A 14,819-nucleotide genomic window follows, 5' to 3' on the forward strand; every position below is an offset into this window, starting at 1 on the left:
TCCTGAGAGGAAGGCGCCCTCTCCCCTTCCTTGGTGCTTCTCTCCCAGGAGGAAGAGCAGGGCCTGCTGGCTCGGAGACAGTCCTGCTTTCCCTTCTGACCGAGCAGTGCAGGGGGCGGCCATGACCTCCCTCCTCTTGGCTGCAGCTGCGCAGAGACCAGAGGTTCCCCCTGAAGACCCGGGAAGCAGCTCCAGAGCCCTCGATTCAGTCCCTGGTTCATGATTCACTCATGACACCACTCGATCTCCCTGGGCCTCCACGTTCCTGCCCTGTTCCCGCCTTCTCCCCCCGGCTTTCCCCCGTCAGGCGTCCAGCTCACTCACATTCACAACTGGGGTTGACAGAGGCCTCCTGCCTCCCACCGGGTGCCGGTCTGGTGCAGCCTGAGAAATGCCAAGGAACGGAGGAGCCCCAGGCCCGGTGCCTGCCCCTTAGGGTGCCATGTTGAGGGAGGCAGAGCAGGACTACCCCAGGCTGCTCATGGCCCTTTCGGTCACGTCCACCGGCCTCAGCCTATGGAGCTCAGCAGTGTCTAGCCACCTCCACCTCGAGCCCTCCCCTCCCTTCACCAGACACCTGCTGCTCCTGGAACCTCTGCTCAGAAGACTTCTACGCTCTGCCTTCTGCCAGGCTAACGGTCATGCATCCTTGGGTCCCCTTTGGTTCCACCTCCTCCCAGAAGCCTTCCAGGACTGTCCAATTCTGGATGGAGTGGCCCCATATGTTTCTGAGGCAGCCCCTCCCTTTCAGTCTGATCACATGCTCGGTGGTCTTTGCCCTTTCTCTTGCAAGTTGCCCCATCAGACTTGCAGCCTCATGAGGGCAGAGATGTGTCTGTCTCACCGAGCCCTGTGCGCATGTCACCTCAAGCAATGCTCAGTAGACAACAGGTGCTCAGTACACATGTGGGGGGAGAGGTGGGAGGTGTAGGAGCAGCTGATGGTGTGCAGTGTGAGGCTCTGAAAGGCGCAGACTTCACACGTGCTGTAGGAGGCCCATGGGCTGGGATGAGGAGAGGAGATTTCTGGAAGAGGTGGGGTAGGAATTGGCTTTGCAGAGGAAGCAGGGATCACCTGAGCGGGGGAGGAAAAGCAATCTGGTGAGAGATGGCATGAGCGGAGACACGAGGGCGGCCAGCATGAGACGGGTTGAAGGATGGTAGCAAACATCTCAGGTAGAAACTGTAGTTTAACTTTAACCCTGCTGTTTGGCTTCTGTACTTATTTGCTTTGTTTAACAATAGAAAAGTTACTTTGACCTTCTGAATTATACTCATCATCCCATTCGATTGAATGCCTTATTGATTGTCATGTGAATACCCCATTGGTTGTGGTCGTACTGGTTTTAGAAAGCACATTCCTCTGTACCTGGGAACCAGGACAGCACAATTATCCCAAGACCCGAGGGTTCCAGATAATGTGTCCCTGTTGACTCAGTGGTCCCAAGACCCAAAACTGTAATTAATCTTTGTAGATAACTAATCGGCTCAATCTCGCTTCTGTAACTGCTTTGTGCAAACCAGGGTCCTCATTCCAAACCCTGGGATGTAATCAATACCTTTGTGATCATTGCCTATATAAATCTGGTGTTGGGGCTGGGGAGGGCACTGCGAGATTTGGGAGAAGGAAATACCCCCTCGTAGCCCCGGAATTTTAATAAATGTGACTCTTTAATTGGACTTCTTGAGGCGTCCTTCTGTGATTCGCGGGGTACATTACAACAGGGTGAGCGCATGTGCTCGGCTGGACGGAGGGCTTGGACGGGGAGGCCGCTGGGAAAGGTGGGCATTGCGGGTTGTGTGTGGGCACAGGGGCAGAGAGTGGAGTCCAGCGTGGATTGCCCAGGAGGTGATTTTGGTGTCGGTCCTGGGGCAGGAGAGCCAATGGGAATTACAGAGCCAGCAAAGGGCAGCCGAGCGTGGACGCGTAAAGTGGGACCAGCCCGGTGCAGCCAGCCGCGGGCCGGGCTCAGACCCTGTCTCTACCCCTGTCTGCGGGCAGACCTTTAACCTCCCCAACTCTCCTTTATTCCACGAAAAGATGTTGAGCTCCTTCATGCGAGCACTGCCTGAGCCCCGGGAACTGGTGACGGTCACGGTGACGCAGGCTGTTCTCACAGACCCCCCATTGTTCACAGCCCTTAGCCCCCCGTGAAGATGTGCCGTGAACATGGACTATGACTCATAAGGACGCGTTACCTGGCGTCTGTTTAAAACCAGTGATGACAAATGTGGGCTGTGGGGTCTTTGCGTATCAGAGGGGAAGGCCTATGGGAAGCCACCGGTGGAGGCTGTGGAGGGGACATGAGGTGACAGTGGTACTGAGATTTAGGAAGTCCCTAGAGATGGCGAGGGGGGTACCCCTGTTGCAGAAGACCCCAGAAAAACCAAGCGACGCTTTGAAGAAGCACAGGAACGCTGTTTTAATTACACCGGCGGACTCCAGGAATAATTTCCAAATCAGAGTCCCGAAACATGCAGGGGCCTTCATTTTATATCTCCCTGTGGTCTCTGTCCCGCAAATATGGATTATGCTTCCGGTCCTTTTCGCGGGCTTTGCAAGAAGGCCCTCAGGTGTTGGGGGTCTCCAGGCCATATCCACAACCCTCTCTCTGGGCAGTGCACTGTTCACAGGTTCATGGCCTCTGTAACAGGTTCTGCAAGACCAGTTTCTGGGAAGGAGGTAATGACTTAATTATAGGTTAGCTTGCTGGCATGGGTTCCAATTGCTAGCCCCCAAAATGTCAGGATTACATTTGAATTAGCCCTTTTTAGCCTTCTCACCCTGGGCAGGGCAGGGAGAACACCTTGGAAGGTCATCTCTTGTCCACATGGGAGCTTGGTGGACCCCTGAGACTGTCGAGGGCTCTGTACCCTCCTTTCAGTAGCCAGCACCCTCCAGGTGGGCGCGGGGGGGGGGGGGGGCGGGGGGTCCTCAGCCAGGGCTTGGAGGAAATGCCCACAGGTCCTGGGGACAGGGCCCAGCTCTGCCGGAGGCTCCTCAGACCACGAGGATCCTGTAGACCAGCGGTTCTCAACCTGTGGGTCGCGACCCTTTTGGGGCTTGAACGACCCTTCCACAGGGGTCGCCTAAGACCATCGGAAAACACATATATAATTACATATTGTTTTCGTGATTAATCACTATGCTTTAATTATGTTCAATTTGTAACAATGAAAATACATCCTGCATATCAGATATTTACATGACGATTCTAAACAGTACCAAAATTACAGTTATGAAGTAGCAACGAAAATAATTGTATGGTTGAGGGTCACCACAACATGAGGAGCTGTATTAAAGGGTCGCGGCATTAGGAAGGTTGAGAACCACTGCTGTAGACGGAAGCGCAGCCCTCGGCCAGGGGGGCCTCTTGGTGACCGTGGGTCCCCGCCGAGTTCCTTCCATAGCTTCACTGGGTGGGGCCATCCTGCTGCTCAGGGAGCCCACCGCCCGAGGGCCTTTCGGGGCTGATAACGCGTATCTGTGGCCCGAACTGGAAACCGATGGCCTCCATCACCTCTGCCCTTCTAGAGCCTGTCCCAGAAGGCCCTGCTCCAAATCGGAGGTGAGGGAGGTCACCTGGGGCTGAGGGAAGGGGAGCGGGCACTCTGCCCGGGCTGATTGGAGCCTGGCCTTACAGGGGAATTGTCCTTTCTTCCTGATATTTTCCTGTGCTTTTCGGTCTTTCCCCAATGAGTATGCTGTTGAGAATCATTGAAAAGATACATTTTTAATTAACAAGATACATAAATACATGGATTAAAAATTAAAATATAAATGGTACAGACCATTTCTACATAATGGAGGCTAAGATTCGGAGCTCAGTACCTGGCACTCAGCAGGGGCTCAGAGTGTAGGAATGAGCGGCAGGGCGGGGTCAGGAATCGCTCCTTCCTCTCCGCCACTATTTGTCCATGAAGCATGAACTGAGGACCTACCACGCTCTCGGAGCCTGGGATGCAGCGGTGACCGGGGTCCTGGGCCGGAGGGAGGCAGCAGGTATAGACACCGTAATGCTGTGTCATTGGGAGCCCTCCCGCACCCCCGCCCCCAAGTTGTTGGATGCATCCAGGGGGTGTGCCCACCTGTGGGGTTGAGGAGGATTTCATAAAATGGGGGCGATACTGGAGCTGGGTCACAAAGGGCGGCCAGGAGCCTGTCAGGCTGGGGAGAGGGTACGGGCATTCCAGCCCTTCAGAGCCACGTTCCTGTGTGCCTGCCTGTATCCACTCAGAGGTTCCTCACATGTCTCATCCGTGGCCCAGCTGGGTCGAATGTCCCCACTCCAGCTGTGTGTCTGGAGAATGTTTCCGGAGCACCCACTATGTGCCAGGCCCTGACCATTCACTCTGCCTTCCTCACAGGGACCTCACTACACTAGGCAGTGAGTAACATGCCAGGCCGCCCAGGATGGCCCCCGGGCACGCCGGCGAGAGACAGACAGGACGAGGTGGAGGCCGTGGCCCAGTGGCCGGGAAGCAGACGCCAGAATCGAGTATCTGGGGGGAGAATGTTCTGGGCCGAGGGAAGAACAAGGGGCCACGGGAGACCGAGTGGGTGCATTTGAGGAGGAACAAAACAATGAAAGGTCCCTGGGGAATTTTTATTACTTAAATAAAAGTTTACTGTCTCCTGTTTGCACTCATGTTCTGCGAAGGGCCCTGGAGATGTTTGAGAGGCCAGTGGTGGGTGTGATCTGATCAACTTTTGAAAAGATCGCTTTAACAAGGCAGTGATCTTCACACTTCTTCCCCGTGGGCGCCCCTTAAGCACGTTTGAAAATGTCAATCACAGATTTTGTGGCTTGCGGTGGACTATAGATGGTTTTAAAATATTTTTTTCACCTGAACTTGGGGCTGCAGAATTCATTGCTTTAATTCAAAAGGAATGTCGGCCACATCTCTCTGGGCGACTGCATCAGCCAAGGCAGACTTGCTTTTTGTCAGAAAACATGGGACGTCAGTTTTTAAATTCAGAGAAGCAGGCGTCGCCATGACAACCTGTGGCTTCGGACTCCCACACTTTGAGCTGGAGAAGGAGGCTCGGCCCCATGAACACTGCCCTCATTCTGGCCTCACTGATGTGCTGAGGCCCCCACTGCGCCTCAAGGTACCTCCCCCCCAACTTCCCCTTCGTGGGGCGCAGGGTGTTTCAGGGGCGATGCCCCAGCGGATTTGGGGGGCAGGTGGAAGGCGTGCCTTTCCTGTGTGGAGGGGGAGCGGGTGGGAGGGGGGGATCCAGGGACATGGGCTCAGACAGGTGGCTAAGGGAGAGTTTGGTGAAATCTGCCTCAATGCACCCACGTTCCTAGCACAGAGGATGGAGAGCAGGGGGACAGGCAGGGGGCCCGGAGACCCCAGAGGCGCTGAGGCCACCTGTGAGATGGGAGGCGGCCTGGGTAGGTGGAGGCAGTGAGAGGGGCTTTTCCCGGGAATATTTGGCTGCCCCTGTGCCTAGAGTCTGGCGCTCTCCTGTGGAAAGTGACTGCACCCAGGCCGGGTGCAAAGAACAAAGGTCCAGGAAATGAAGGCCCAGCCGCACCACTGGGTGGCTGTGTGACCCTGACAAGTCCCCAGACCTCTGTGCGGCTTGTCAGGCAGGAAAAGTGAGCCTGGACTTGCCCAACTGCCAGGGAATCGCAAAGGTGAGGGGGGAGGGACGGCCCGGGGAGGGCCAGCATCGCAGGCTCCTGGGGGACCACGGCCAGCTTCCGGGGGTGGGTCCCAGGGACTCAGGGGCAGAGGATTGGGGACTCAGGAACCCAGCGGGCTGCCTGTCACTCCTGAGTGCCCACGCATACCACTTCAGGGCATTTCCTTAGTCAGTGCCGTTGCTCGGTTATGCTCTGAGCAGCCCAATTCGTAGGTCAGAGGAGAGGCACCAGGCTCAGGAGCCCTGCTCAACTGTTTCTCCCGCACAGTAGTGCCTCTGGCCTCAGTTCCCCTCCTGAGGTCCTGCTGTGTGCCAGGCTGACCTCTGAAGGCACCTGCTAAGGTGCTAATGGGAAGACCTTAGACCTACTGGGCACCCTACTGTGTGCAGAGCCTGCCTGTCCACAGGGGCTGCATGTCTGGGAAGACACACACACACACACACACACACACACACACACAGTCCCCGAAAGCACTTTGAAGACCCAAGGCCAGCAAGCTTCCAGCTGTGCCCACAGCTTCCTGTGCTGGGGGAGGGGGAGGAGGGGCCTCAGGGGCAGGGGACCTGGGTGCACAGTGGACAGTGGGCTGAGAGCTGGGGATCTGGGTGTGAATCCCTGATCTTCTGGGGAGCAGCCTTGGTCAGGTCCTTGGCCTCTTTGCTGGTTGCCTTTGGTGAGTCGGACAGTGATCTGGAGCTGCCCAGAGAGCGATCTCGAAGGCCCTTTAGCTTTGATGGTTTCGGTTCCACTTTCCCAGGTTTCCAGACCACGTACTGGCCTGACATTTCTCAGGACAGGAAGTCCAGTCATACATCCCAGCACATGCACACCCCATGCCTAGCGTGTCCTTAACCCCGTGTTGACCGACATGAAGCTCCGGATCCCATGGGTGGGGTGACCAGGTGTCGGCAATCACTCTCAAAAGCGTCCTGATCAGAATGATTGATTAGCGGCGTTTCTACCACAGGCGGTAGGACCCACCCACACCCTTACCTGTGAAGGCGGGAACCCAGCCTCACCCTGAATGGGGAAGGGGAACTTTGGGAGTAATGTCAGATCAGCTGACTCATGGGGCAGCTATGTGCCAGCACGCCTGTGGGCCCCAACACTCCTGTGAACCCCGACCTGCCTGTGGGTCCCGACCTGCCCATGAAAATTAAGCCTTTTCTGGAAATACCAGCTGCTACGGGCACCTGTCAGCTTGTAGCCCTGCTGGGAAGCCGTCCCTGTGGCTTCCAGACCAAGCTCGATGATAACCATTCCTCCTCTTTCCTTGGGCAAGTTCCTTAGGCCTCAGAGATGAAATGAAATCCCGAATGAAATTTTTCAGCAGATTATCTCTCGGGCAAAAGGCCAGAGCAGTGGAAAAAGCGGCCAGGGAGTGAGGGAACGGGGGTTCTGCCCCAGCTCTAGCCCTTCGCCGGGTGGTTCTGGAGGAAGAAAGCCCTCACTCCTCCGGCCTCGGGGTCCCTTTCTGTAGAAGAAGACCATTGGCCTAGCGGGCTCTCTAAGGAACGTTAAACCTTAACGGGTGTTGGTGTCTCAGGCCTGTGCTGGCCACACCAGGGCCCAGCCAGGGCGCGGGAGGCCTTTGCCGATGGCCTGAGGCCAGGGACCAGCGGGAGGGAGTTCTGATTGTCACTCGTTTTCTGAAAGTGATGTTTGGTTGGAGACATGGACACATGGCCTTCCCAGCCACCTGACTTGTAGAAGGGGCGCATGACTCGCAGTTGCAGGCACTTCCTCATGGCTGTAACCCCAGAGCGCCCGCCCCCCGCCCCCCGCCCCCCCAGGCCCTGGAGGGAGTGGGAGAGGCCAGGAGGGGCTGTTTGTCCCCAGGAGGGTGGGCAGGGCAGTATCTCCTCCAGCCCCTTTAAGAGGGTCACTGATGGCCCCTCCCTTTTTTATAGTTCTCAGGAGACCTGTGTGAAGCCACTCTCATTGTTGTCAGTGAACACATGTACTGCCTGGGTAATGGGGCGCGAAGCCTGGCATTATTACCTTTGATGCCCTTTCTGAAGCCACCAGCACCCACTGCCCTGCTCACCTCAGCATCTTCCCCAAGGAGCCCAGTGCTGGGTGGTGGACAGACATCGGCGTCAGAGCCAGACAGACCTATGCCGAGAGCCCGGCCCCACCCTCCCTCGCTGTGTGTCCTTGGCCAGGTTACCCAGCTCCTCTGAGCCCCAGGTTCCGTATAAAAGGAAAATGAGAAGTCAATCTTGTTGTGCACGTATTTAACATGTGCTGGCCACCGTTCTGGTCACGTTACATGTGTTAACTAATGAAGACTCGTAAGGACTCTATAGGAAGGTCCTGTTATCAATCCCATTGTACAGGTGAGGGGTTAAGGCGCAGAGAGCTCAAACATCTCGCTCAGGTGGCGCAGCTAGTCCATGGTGGACCTGGGACATGAGCCCAGCCCAGGGTCCAGCCTCAAGGCCTGGATCAACCTGCTCTCCGAGCCACACAGCTCCTGGGCCAGGGAAGTGCCAATGAGCTGGGATGTGCAGAGGGCTCAGAGCCCAGCACACGGTAGGATCAAGGTGGCTCAGGTACATGGCCAGACACTGGGAACACTTACTCCCAGGGAGCTGCTAGCCAGGGTGTCCCCGTGGGGGTTGGACAGCCTGCACCCCAGCCTCTCACCATCCATTAGGGATGGGGCCAGCGCAGCTGGAGAGGAGCAGGGCCTTGCCCCAGGGAAGCAGGAATCGGCCTCTTGATTCCCATTGAGGCTCTTTCGGGGGGGACCTCGTGGGTCAGGAATAGCTTGTTGGGGAAGCAGGCACAGCTGCTTGACTCTGGATGTGGTCAGACAACCTTAGCACCTGCTGGCAGGCTGGGGGCTGGGGGAGCAGCTGCGAGCTGTGGGCAGACAGAGGAAGAAAGCCCCAGCCCCACAGCCAGCCAGCAAGCGCCCAGCAGCTGGAGGGGAGGGTCTGTGGCAGTGGGCTGGGCTCTCCTCCCCCCGCGTTGGCATCACTGCCACTGCAGCACTCAGCCCCCAGCCCAGTAGGCTACCAGCATGGGGTGAGGTGACCATGGGATGGAGGAGCTTATGGCTTTAGCTGCTGGGAGAATCCAAACTCGTGGATCAGCTGTAGACCCAGTGGGGGAGGGGGTGTTGAAGAACAACTGGCCCCTGGGACCCGTAGGCTGTGGGGCAGTTTCCCCACCGTCTTGCCGACTTGAGGAAACCTCTCCTCCTGCTCTTAATAAATAAGAGGGTAGGAAAGCTGCCTGTCAGCCGTGACACCCTCCCGCTCGTGGTTCCCGTCTGTGCAGCACTAACACACAGGGCCTATGCCGGCCCTCGCACGCCCGACCTCATCGAACTCGCACAGGGTCCTGCCACGAAGCTCCAAGGATCCCCCCCATTTCCTGGAGGAGAGCACTGAGGCTTGGTCAGCACCTCACAGTGGGTACAGCCAGTGGGGGGCCTGGCATTTGGAGCCTGGTATCTCTTTCTCTGGACATTTTAGGGCCTAGGTTGTTTAGGCGTGTGTGTTTTTTCCTGCTAAAAATTAATTTTAAGCCCTGACTGGTTTGGCTCAGTGGATAGAGCGTCAGCCTGTGGACTGAAGGGTCCCAGGTTTGATTCTGGTCAAGGGCATGTACCTGGGTTGCGGGCACATCCCCAGTGCTGGGTGTGCAGGAGGCAGCTGATTGATGTTTCTCTCTCATCAATGTTTCTGGCTCTCTGAGCTTCTCCCTTCCTCTCTGTAAAAAAAACAGTAAAATATATTTTTTTAAAAGTAATTTTAAGAAAATATTTCCTTAAAATATTTTTAAAAATATAAAATAGCTTTAGTGCACATACCATACACCTTACACACTTACAGTGTATAGTTCACTGGTTTTTAGTACATTCACAGAGCCCTGCAGCCACCCCCACAATCCTCTATAGAACAATTGCAGAACATCATTTACCACCGCCCCCCCCCCCCCGAGATCCTGCACTCCCTGCCTGTCACCCCCAATCCTTCCATCCCCTTCAGCCTCTGGCAACCACTAATCACTAGGGATTTGCCTATGCTGGACCTTTCATATAAATGGAGCCATACAATAAGCTGCCTTTTGAAACTGACTGCTTTCGCTTAACATAACATTTTGGAAGTTCAACCGCGCTGTATTTCACGCCTTTTCCTTGCTAAATAGCATTGTATTTGTGAATATACCACATTCTGTCCATTCATTCATCAGGTAATGGGCACTGAGTGGTTTCTGCTTTTTTTAAATATATTTTTTATTGACTTTTTACAGAGAGGAAGAGAAAGGGATAGAGAGTTAGAAACATCGATGAGAGAGAAACATCGATCAGCTGCCTCCTGCACTCTCCCTACTGGGGATGTACCCGCAACCAAGGTACATGCCCTTGACCGGAATCGAACCGGGACCTTTCAGTCCACAGGTCGATGCTCTATCCACTGAGCCAAACCAGTTAGGGCAGTGGTTTCTGCTTTTGGGTGACTATGAATAATGTGGCTATGACTCCTCATGTACAAGTTGTTTGTGGAGGTATGCTCTCAGTTCCCATGGGTATATGCCAGCCGTGGGCAAACTATGGCCCGCGCCGTTTGAAATGAATAAAACTGAAGAAAAAAAAAGACCGTACCCTTTTATGTAATGATGTTTACTTTGAATTTATATTAGTTCACACAAACACTCCATCCATGCTTTTGTTCCGGCCCTCCGGTCCAGTTTAAGAACCCATTGTGGCCCTCGAGTCAAAAAGTTTGCCCACGCCTAGTGTATGCCGAGGATCAATGATAGCTCTATGTTTACCTTCCTGAGGACTGCCAGCCTGTTTGCCACAGTAGCTGCACCATTTTACTTCCCCTCCAGCACTGCACGAGGGTCCCAATTCCTCCACATCCTCGCCAACACTTGCTATTATCTGTCTTTTTAGTAACTGCCATTCTAGCGAGTGTGCAGGGATCTCTCATGGTGGGTTTGATTTCCATTTCCCAGATGACTAGTGATGTTGAGCCTCTCCTCTGACAATGATGCTATTGGCTGCTTTATGTTTTATATATATTGCAGAGAGGGAGAGGGAGAAAGAGAAAAACATCAGGGATGAGAGAGAATCATTGATTAGCTGCCTCCTGCATGCCCCCTACTGGGGATTGAGCCTGAAACCCTGGCATGTACCCTTGACCAGAATTGATTGAACCCGAGACCCTTCAGTGTGCAGGTTGATGTTCTAGCCACTGAGCCAAACCAGCTAGGGTGATGTTGGCCACTTTATAATAGGTTTAATCATCTTTATTTTTTACAATGGGAAATGCCTTTGCATGGTTTCTAAACGAATTCTAAAGGAGGGTGAGTAAAAAGTTTCCCTTATACCTGCCCTAAATCCTTCCAGTGGTATTCTAGACAAATATGACAAAACATGTACAAATGTTCTTTTTCTTTCAACACAAATGGAGTGCATTAAACAGCTTCTCTGTCTTGATTTTCCACGTTATATTGTTGCATATCTCAACATTGCGTTAGTGCTATGGAGGCCCCTGAGGGTCAGCGTGCCTGTGGGTCACAACCCCGTCATTCACTTCTGAGGCAAACCGGGCATTTCTGACCCCAGAATCCTGGAGGCCTTTTAAGGTCTGGTCTCTGGGACAGGGTTTTGTTGGTCTATTTTGTTTTAATTAACAGGCTTAATTTTTGTAGAGCAGTTGTACTTTTACAGAAAATTGAGCAGGTGACAGAGTTCCCAGATGCTCCTTCCCTCCCCTCCCCAGCTCCCCCTGTCATTACCAGGTTGCATTGCTGTGGTGTGTTTGTTACAATCAATAACCCATATTGACACACTATTATTAACTGAAGTGCATAGTTTACATTAGGGTTTATTCTTTGCATTGTAGTTTGACAAAGGGGTCATTGTGTGGATGAGGAAGAAACTTTCCTCCACCTTCAAGGTTCTTTCCGCTGGCCTGGTAGTCAAATAGATGTGAGAGTGAATGGCAAGAGAAAATGACCAAATTTAATTACACAGGTACCCACGGGAACCCTGCGTACGGGAGCAGGTCAGAGCTGCCACATACATGAGCAGGTCAGAGACAGAAAGTTAAACTGAGGAATAGGAAAGTTAATCTGAGTGAAGGATTCGGGAAGGCACCCTGGGATGTCAGAGGGGAACAAGGTCGCTAACAAGGACAATACACAGAGCAGATGTCCATAATTAGATGTTTCCCTGCCCTGCAGACAGGTCATAGAACGTTATTTCTGGTGATAACTCTCATTATGGGAAAGGCCCCCAATTTACATTCTCAAAGGGAGGGGGGAAAGTTTCTCTTGAGCCTGCAGGATCTCCACTGCCGTTGGCTCAAGATAACCCACGCCACGGTAACACATCTTTGTGCTACTTTGTGCTACTTGGGAACAGGGGAGGCTTGCCCTGAACCCCTTCAAGGTCATATGCCCACCATTACAGTATCAGACAGAATGCTTCTCTGCCCTGAAAGTCCCTTGTGCTCTGCAGCCCTCTACCCGTCCTCCACCCCTGGCCACCACTGATCCTTTTACTGTTTTGGGTGACAGGGGTTTCAAGGGGAACCCTGCCAGGTTCACCCAATGCTCCCAGCTCCAGGGAGAGGTGGGCGCCCACTCAAAGGCTGGGGGGCAGGACTTCTTTGAGAACTGTCAGGTGGCAAAACTAATGCAATTTATTAGCGAGTTTGATGCCCTTTTATTCAGGGGACATGACCCATGGATTAGGGGAGCACAGGGCCTCGAAAGCAGTGGTGCGCGCTTCCTGAGGGATTTGGGGCAAGGGTGAGTTTAGAAAACATTAGAAGAGGCTATACGAAAACAGGACAGAGTGCCTTGGGGGTTGGGATCGCCTTCGGAGGCGAGGGGTTCTACATTCCAGTGCCAGGTGAGCAAGCTAAAGCCGAGCTGGCGGATGGTGGTTGTGAACGTTAGGTTTCCTTGCCAGGTGTTCCCCATACGTGCAGGCTGACTTAGATTTGTGACGTGGGCGGGGCTGCTGGGGCGGCCTCTGGTTTGTGGGTCCTGCCCCATATATAGGAATAAACATGATCAGAACCGACCTTATTGTGCCCTTGGAGAGCCCCTGAAAGAGTTAGCTACTGCATGTGTTCCCTTGGTGAAGAATTTGGGTCTCAAATTTAAGTGTCATACCTTCATCATCCTCCAAGGAGAGGAGAGGAAAAGAGAGGTGAGGAGAGGAGATTGCTCAGAAATCATCAGGCATTTCTGAGAAAAGGAGAGTGCCACCCACCTGAATCTCCACCCAGACTGTGACCTCCTCGGGACAGGAAGGCAGCCGTGTCATCATATGCCCCGTGCCTGGGGCACCCAAATACATAAAAAAAAAAACTCCTGGAAGATCTCAAGGGAGAGATTGACAGCGATACAGTCATAGTAGGGGACTTTAACACCCCACTAACACCACTGGACAAATCCTCTAAACAAAAAATCAGCAAAGAAACAGCAATCCTAAATGACTCACTAGATCAGATGGAATTAATTGACATCTTCAGAACATTTCACCCTAAAGCCACAGAATACACATTCTTCTCAAGTGCACATGGGTCATTTTCAAAGATAGACCACATATTAGGACACAGGCAAAGTCTCTTCAAATTCAAGAAGGTAGAAATCATATCACGCATCTTCTCAGATCACAGTGGCATAAAACTAAAAACCAACTACAATGAAAACAATAAAAAAAAAAAATCAAACACCTGGAGGCTACATAGCATATACCCCGGGCCTGGCCTGGGCTAGCCAGGAATATGGTTGACTTGAGTTGTGGCTGCGTGGGCAGATTTGATCCTGCAACTGAAGCATGGTAGCAATCATCTCAGGTAGAAACTGTAGTTTAACTTTAACCCTGCTGTTTGGCTTCTGTACTTATTTGCTTTGTTTAACAATAGAAAAGTTACTTTGACCTTCTGAATTATACTCATCATCCCATTCGATTGAAGGCCTTATTGATTGTCATGTGAATACCCCATTGGTTGTGGTCGTACTGGTTTTAGAAAGCAAATTCCTCTGTACCTGGGAACCAGGACAGCACAATTATCCCAAGACCCGAGGGTTCCAGATAATGTGTCCCTATCGACTCAGTGGTCCCAAGACCCAAAACTGTAATTAATCTTTGTAGATAACTAATCGGCTCAATCTTGCTTCTGTAACTGCTTTTTGCAAACCAGGGTCCTCATTCCAAACCCTGGGATGTAATCAATACCTTTGTGATCGTTCCCTTATAAATCTGGTGGTGGGCATGTGGAGGGCACTGCGAGATTTGGGAGAGCGAAATGCCCCCTCGTAGTCCCGGATTTGCAGTAAATGTGACTCCTTAATTGGACTTCTTGAGGCGTCCTTGTGTGATTCACGGGGTACATTGCAACACAACAGGCTCATGCCACCCGAGGCCTCAGGGTTCCTTCTGCGGGCACAGGTCTTTCATGGCTTCACCGGTGTCGCAATCTTGATGATGTTAGGGTGTTCCAAGGGTCTTAGTCCACCTGGCTGAGTAAGAAGTTGAATGTTTCAGAGCCCAGAGTGGATGAGACTCATGAACAAACTCATCAGTCCAACACATAAACCAGAGCAATGGTCTTATTATTATATGTTTTTAATGTCTTTAATTAAGGTAGAACATACGTTTTTTAAAAATGATTATTCCATACAAACAATACAAATCAAAGTAAAAGTTTTGCCCTGGCTGGTGTTGCTCAGTGTTTAGACTGTTGGCCTGCAGACCCAGGGGTCTCAGGTTCGATTCCCGGATAAGGGCCTATGCCTGGGTGCAGGTTCGATCTCCAGCCCCATAGGGGCATGTGTGGGAGGCAACCAATTGGTGTGTCTCTCATATTGATGCTTTTCTCTCTCCCCTCCCCCCTTCCTTCCACTCTCTCTAAAAATCAATGGAGCCCTAGCTGGTTTGGCTCAGTGGATAGAGCGTTGGCCTGCGGACTGAAGGGTCCCAGGTTCGATTTCAGTCAGAGCACATGCTTGGGTTGTGGGCTCAAACCCCTCTCCCCAGTGAGGGGCTTGCAGGAGACAATCAACAATTCTCATCATTGATGTTCCTACCTCTCTCTTCCTCTCCCTTCCTCTCTGAAATCAATAAAAACTATATATATTTAAAAATAAAAATCAATGGGAAAAATATCCTTGGGTGAGGATT

The sequence above is a fragment of the Myotis nattereri genome (assembly GCF_964212035.1).
Source record: "Myotis nattereri genome assembly, chromosome: 13".
Lineage (NCBI taxonomy): Eukaryota > Metazoa > Chordata > Mammalia > Chiroptera > Vespertilionidae > Myotis > Myotis nattereri.